Here is a 7,260-nt window from a genome sequence, read left to right as displayed (position 1 = left end):
GATTTTAGCCTCTAGATCTTCCGTCATCTTCTTCTCAACACCGAGATTGCACATGACAATCCCAGATATGCGCTCATCATCTATGGTTCGCCATAGCGTGTCCCGGGATTTATCAAATCCTTCTAGCCACTCTCCAATGTACACTAGGGACTCTGATACCAACCAACCTTCTGCCATGCTACCCTCCGGACGTGCCTTTTGATGCACATATCCCTTAAGCGTTTTCATGAAACGCTCTAAGAAGAACATCCATCTGGAATGAACTGTGCCAGCTATTTCCACCTCATCAACTATGTGAACAAGAAGATGCACCTGAATGGTTAGCATTGTAGTAGGAAAATGTTTCTCAAACATGCACACAAGCTCCGCAGCATTTAGTTTGGCGAATGGTATGGAGTCTATGTTGATCTCCTTTTGTGAGATCCATTGCACCAGCTTTGCAAGTTTGTAGATTGTGTTACGGATGTCGAGAGACAAACATCCCTCAATGGCAACCGGTAAAATAAACTGTAAAGTATGTGCAGCAATGATATTAAAGTCCACATTTTATGCAATGATATTAAAGTCCACTATGAACGTACCTGACACATTTTATGCCAATCGTGTGACTTCAAACCGGTAAGCTTTCCTTCTTTAGTAAAACACGTTCGGAGCGAGTGCATTACGCCAGTGGGGGTCCGCAAAGATCGAATGGCCTCTTTTACTTTTCGTTCTTGGGCTCCTGTGAAAATCCATGGTGCTTTAGGGAGTTTTATCGATCCATCAGACGCTGTTTGCGGCCAATATTGCTCCATACGATCCACATTTCTAAGGTCAACTCTGGCTCCCAAAGTATCTTTCTTGGCGGTCAAATGGTCCCATAGTAGATTACCCACATTCTTGAATATGTGCATTGGATCGAGCAAGTGATTGATCATGAGTCGGGGCCAGTATGGTAACTCGTACCATAGAGATAGTCTCTTCATCCCTGGAGGCAATCCGTCATCGCACATCTCATTCTGCTCTAACCATGCTTGTGCAGACATCCTTGGTGGCTCTCTTCCCAAAAAGCCGTCGCGTAACACATGATTCTCTGGAAGATACGCTTGATGACCTTCGTAGATTTGCTTCTTCAGTGAGGGTGCCCTACGTGCATTCAGTCTAGGTCCACATGTGACACATGCTTTGTATCCGCTTGTTTGAAGCCCTGCATGTATACACATGATAATAGATCAACTATGGGAAAAAACAAGATTTACAGTGTCTGAGTGAGGAGTGTCAATAGATCACCTGAGCATTCTGTTAGCCCGGGATAGTCATGCATGGTCCACATTAGAATGCCTCTGATCAAAGCATTCCGTCGTCCTGTGTGTCGGCTCATATCCACCACCTCTATGCCAATCCACAATTGTTGTAGCTCTTCCAATAGTGGACGAAGATACACATCCATATTTCCCACTTTATATCGCCCTGGCACAATCAAGCTTAGCCATAGGTGCCCCTTCTTCGTAGTCAACCACGGGGGAATGTTGTAGTTGACGATGACAACGGGCCATACACTGTAAGATGTTGATCTTTGACCAAATGGATTTACGCCATCCATAGCCAGGCCTAAGCGCAAATTTCGACCTTCCCTGGCAAAATCCGACCATGTTCCATCTATATGTTTCCAGGCTGCGCAATCTGCAGGAATTGGTAGCACACCATCCGAAGATTTATTCTCCTCATGCCATGATGCTAGGGCGGCCATGGACTTACATTCGAAGAAATGCTTGATGCGAGGAAGCAAAGGAAAATGTCGCAAAACCTTTTGTGGAATTTTTGTCCCATGGAGATCTACTCGATATCTTTCGGAATCACATTTCGGACACTTCTCCATGTCTGTGTATTCCCCTCTGAAAAGAATGCAGTCATTAGGACAAGCGTGGATAGAATTGTAATCCATCCCCAAGTTTCGCAAAATCTTTCTTGCTTCATCTCGGGAATCTGGCATCACATTGTCAGCTGGTAGTATGTGCTCTTTCAGCAATCTACACAACATAAAAATATGATACAGTTGTATAAAAATCTATCAGATCATTATACATTTAGAGTTCTATTAAAGTAAACTAACTGTAATAGATCACCTGAAAAGCGTTGTGACGCTAGTGTCACTCCATCCAAACTTTGCCTGCATGTTGAGAAGAACCAAGAGTGCTTTCAATCTAGACATACGTGCTCCATTATACAATGACGTATCGGCTTCACTTTTCATATCATCATAGATAAGCCTTTCTGAATCCATGATCGTCTCGATCATTTCATCAATCTCGGGCTCAAACATTGCCTCGTTGGGAATGTGCTCTGCATGATCATCCCCCGAGCTGTCAGAGGCTACATCTTGTGGCCTCACATATGCTGCTTGACCAAAGCGCCTGCGAACACGTCTATTGGGTTGCAAGATTGCTGCTTGTTGGCCAGCGTCAGAGTCCGACGAGTTATAATTGGCAACAACTCGATCTATAATAGATGGATCGAATTCGCCAAATTCGCGAACGTGCTGCAAAGAAACACGTCTTGTCCGTCGCACAGCATGCTTGCATTGATTACAAGGACATAAGACCCTCGTTGAGAGATAGGTGTTTCGGTTGGACGGTCCCACATCCTCGTCGCTACTCATAATGAGGATAAAAAACTTATAACCTGGACAACAAATTTAATATTCTATTGGCATTCTTCGTCTTATCTCTCTCTCTCTCTCTCTCTCTCTCTCTCTCTCTCTCTCTCTCTCTCTCTCTCTCTCTCTCTCTCTCTCTCTCTCTCTTTACCTCACATTCTCTAGTCATGTCCAATCCCCGCACACCTCGGTCTAGAGGTGCACGGAGATCAGAACCACCGGGTTATAATCTCGTCTTTATTGGTCAATACCTATATTTGTGGGTACAAGAAATCTACACACCCACGTCTACATGATACTGCATGTAGTGGACAAAATCCCTTTGCCTCTTCTCTAGCTGTAGCACTTCACTTCATCTTAACATCTTTTCACAGTAGATCTTTTCACTGTTCGTCTAACTCTAAACCCTAAACCGTAAGTAATTCTTGCGTGGACTCGATCTAACGTAAATAAGCGTAAATCTAAATAAACGTAAATCTAACTAAAAATAAAGCTAAATCTAATTTAACGTAAGTCTAATGACTAGAGGTTATCTAGATGGTCATTGTGTCGGGGATGTAGTGACTCTTGCCGCCCTGAAGATCCACCTTCTTCCCTATCTTCTGAAGACATTTCACCAGTACTTTTGGATCGACGGAGCCCACCATGAGTGAAGGCAGCAATACCCTATATTCCATTGAGGGCTTTCTTCACCCGCTTCATGCAGGCATCGCAGTCTATGGAGACCTAAATCTAATCTAATATAACGTAAATCTAAATCTAGCTTAAATAAACGTAAATCTAGTTAAAAATAAACCTAAATCTAATTTAATGTAAGTCTACATATAACCTAATCTTTAACGTCTTTTAAGATAGTTTCCTACGACGTTATAACTCTCTTCTTCTTGTGTGTGTGCGCGTGTGTGGATGTGTGTGCCAATAAAAAGAGATAAATGGTATAACCTTTCTATCACCCATGCCAAGTATGATAGATTGATTATGCCATTTCCCTCTTGAATAATAGGTCTTCACTTCAACTCCTCGTCGGCTAGATCTTTAGGTCTTTTAATTTTAATTAGTTTCCTACGACGTTAAATTAGTTTCTCTCTCAATGTGTGTGCGTTTTTTTTGGATCGTATGCATGTTTTGTCTCTCTTTTCCTCTCTCAATGTGTGCGTTTTTTGTTTATGCATGTTCTCTCTCTCTTTTCCTCTCTCAATGCGTGCGTTTTTTGTTTATGCATGCTCTCTCTCTCTTTTTCTCTCTCAATGTGTGTGTGCATTCTTTGTTTATGTATGTGTGTGTGCGTTTTTGTTTTTGTTTGTACTCTCTCTCTCTCTCTCTCTCTCTCTCTCTCTCTCTCTAAAACACTATGTGTGTGTGTGAGAGAGGGAGAGAGAAAGAGGGGAAGGGAACATGAGAATGAGGAGAGGGAAGGAGCATACCTGGCTCTCCTTCCTCTCCTCGTGTGTGTGTGTGTGTGTGTGTGTGTGTGGAGAAGAAAGAGAGAGAGAGAGAGAGAGAGAGAGAGAGTGAGGGAGAGCGTTACCTGCTCCTTGCTTGAGGGCGCCGAAAAACTCAGATCTGAGATCTGAGTTTTTGGGCGCGCTCGGTTATTTTTTTACCCCAACCGGCGTCGCTATGAGCGTCGCTATATGCGTTGCTATGAGCGCCGCAAATTTACAAAGAAATTTGCGACGCTTATAGCGACGCTCATAGCGACGCCGGGAATTTTTTTTTTGAGCGTCGCTGTGTGAGCGTCGCTAATATGAAGAGCCTCTTGTAGTGCTCGAACTAAGATCTTCCTATCGAGAAAATAGATCCCTGTCCCACTTACCCTCTTGCAATTAACAAGTCCAACCTTCCAGGGACAACTTAAGGACCTCACTTCTTAAGCAAGAAGAAAAGAGAAACCAATAGCTATGATATCAATGTAACGGAATTGTACTTGTAACATGAAAAGTAGCGGAATTAAAATAGCTATAGTGATCATTTTTAAGAGAATTCTTCAAGAGAATAAAGAGAAGACTTGATGATAGATAACAACATATTCATTATACCTAATTAGCTTGGCATGAACAATACTTTGCAAGAGAGAGAATTAAAGAAGTTGATGACAGCTGAGGATTGGATTTACTTGGAGCCGGTGGTCCCCCTCCAATTGATTTTGTATTATAGATTCTCCCATAATGAGAGACTTGATACAATACAAGCTTTGTGTTTCTTAAGACCTAATTGATGCAATGAATATGGAAAGATTCATGCATAGAAATTATTCCCTTAATCAACTTAATAAAATCATTAACTTGTCCCCAACCTCAGTCCCAAGACCTCAAACACCTTCAAAAGTGGAGAGAGCTAGCAGGGAATGAGGGTAGGGAAGAGGAAGAAGAAGTAACATACAAGAAAGAAGTACCTTCCTCACCATAGATTACTCTTGTAGCTTAGCTTAGCATAGTAATATGGATGATAGAGAAGATGAGCATGCCATTGAAGCTTAGGCTCTTGGTTGCATTTGCATTCCATAGCCAAGAGTTGTTGGTGTAGGCTCTCAACTTCTCAAGCTTGGAGAAGGAGATGGAGTTCTTTTCTTCACACCATCAAAGTGTGTGTGTGTGTGAGAGAGAGAGAGAATGAGAATAAGAATGCCCAAATAAACCCCCCTCTCATGCTTGGTTGACCCCTCTCTCTCTCTCTCGTTTTATTTAATAATATTATTTGGACAAGTGTCCTCTTTTCTTCTTTGAGAGAAAGAGCTTAATTATTTATGGAAATGCATCTAAATTCTCATTGGACCAATTTAAAGCCTATCCAATAGGATTCAAGCACATCATGAGGGAAAAATAGGGAGGATCTTGACATGTCTTTTATGGTTATTATAAGAGATCATGTTTGAGTTGAACACTTCAAGCACCTTAGTCATTTAAGCATGACAATATTTTATGCCTCTTAAGAGATCATGTTTGAATTGAACACTTCAAGAACCTTAGTCATTTAAGCATGACAAGCACCTCAAGCTCGGGCAAAGTTCCGACAGACATCTTAAGCACTTTAGTAAGCAAGCACACAAGAAGCACCTCAAGCTTGGGTAGGGTTCCCACCTCAAGGTCAGCCCCAACTTGCTTAAGGTCCTAGGTCTAAGGACTTTTAATACTAACCTTTGGAGTTCTTTAATGAAGCTAACCCTAAAGTCCTAAGCTCCATTATATGAACATGTCTATATTGTTTCCATTCATCTTCCCCATATTAAATGATCAACTCAATATGAGAAAGTCTTTTTGGAATAGATATATATTAGATTTTATGACATTACCTCTCTCTTGAAACCATAGTTGTCCTTGCCTATGAGGTAAAAGATATAAAGTCTTAGTCATTATTCTATGTTTCTTAGCGGGTAGAGGATCCCTTTTTACCCTATGACATTGACGGGAGCAAAGCGAACCTCGAACCCCGACGGCCTCTAAAACGCCGGTGGCCGAATGGCACGCCTCGAGCCTGTCACGGTAAAGCGAACAGGGGGAGCACCACCTAGCTTTGAGCGGCTAGGACGCAGACCACGATGATATGAACACCGCAAACTTACACACACACACACACACACACACACACACACACACACACACACACACACACACACAGAGAGAGAGAGAGATGATGAAAACCCTTGGGGGTGTGAGGGGGAGTTATTTTTGCAGTATTTACAATGACCTTCCTTCCAACGAGGTGGCACAGCGTGGTGATAGAGAGGTAGGGAGAAAAGATGGTGAAACTACTTGGTGCATTCTCTAAAGACGACTTGATGATTGTGAAACTTGCTACTAAGAACGTGTGTGTGTGTGTGCATCGACCATTGGAGTCGAGTGGCCATGGCTCCCTTCACATGGTGCAATTCCCAAGTCAACAAACCATCACACAAGCCCCCTCCCCGTGATGCCAATGGTATCAACTCTTCTCACTAAAACTCTACCAAATGCTGACCTCTCATGAACTGCCCCCCCCCCCCCTTGATAGTGACCTCTCAGTGCTCTTTTATAGGTTTTGGCTGCTTGGATTAGGGTAATCTTGATTTGATTAGGGTAAGCTAATCGGGGAGACAAAGCAAGCGGTGGAACCGGTGTGGTTGACCCTTGCTTTGTCTTGAGAGTTACTAAAAATGAAAACCTCTAGGTGGGCCTTTGTAACCATCACCTAGAGAGAGGGAAATTACAAATTGGGAATTTTACAAGGCTTGGGTGAAAATTGAAGAAATGATGAACATAACCTACAAATTACTGAAAATAGTGTCGTGGTTGCGTGATGCTGGCGAATGGTGTGTTGCCGGTACGTCGGTGTAGCGCGTACATCTTTTTGGGGTCGGCCGAGGCATGGCTTCGGCGTAATTCTTCTTTTTGTTTTTGGCGGCGCGTGATTCAGGTTTCTCCTTCTTTGTCGATGTGTCGTACTCGTAAGATTCTCCGTTTTTTGAATTTTATGTGTGATGCATGCGTATATGTGTGTGTGTATGTATAGGTGCGTGCATGTGTGTATGTGTATATATGTAGAGGTGTGACATGTGTATATATATACATGTGTGTGCGTATGCGTGCATGGGAACAGGGTGTGTGTGTGTGTATTAGTATATATAATATATATATATATATTTATTT

The sequence above is a fragment of the Adiantum capillus-veneris genome, chromosome 19, assembly GCF_014529385.1.
Source record: "Adiantum capillus-veneris isolate H3 chromosome 19, ASM1452938v2, whole genome shotgun sequence".
Taxonomy (NCBI): domain Eukaryota; kingdom Viridiplantae; phylum Streptophyta; class Polypodiopsida; order Polypodiales; family Pteridaceae; genus Adiantum; species Adiantum capillus-veneris.
Note: the sequence above shows the minus strand (reverse complement) of the source record.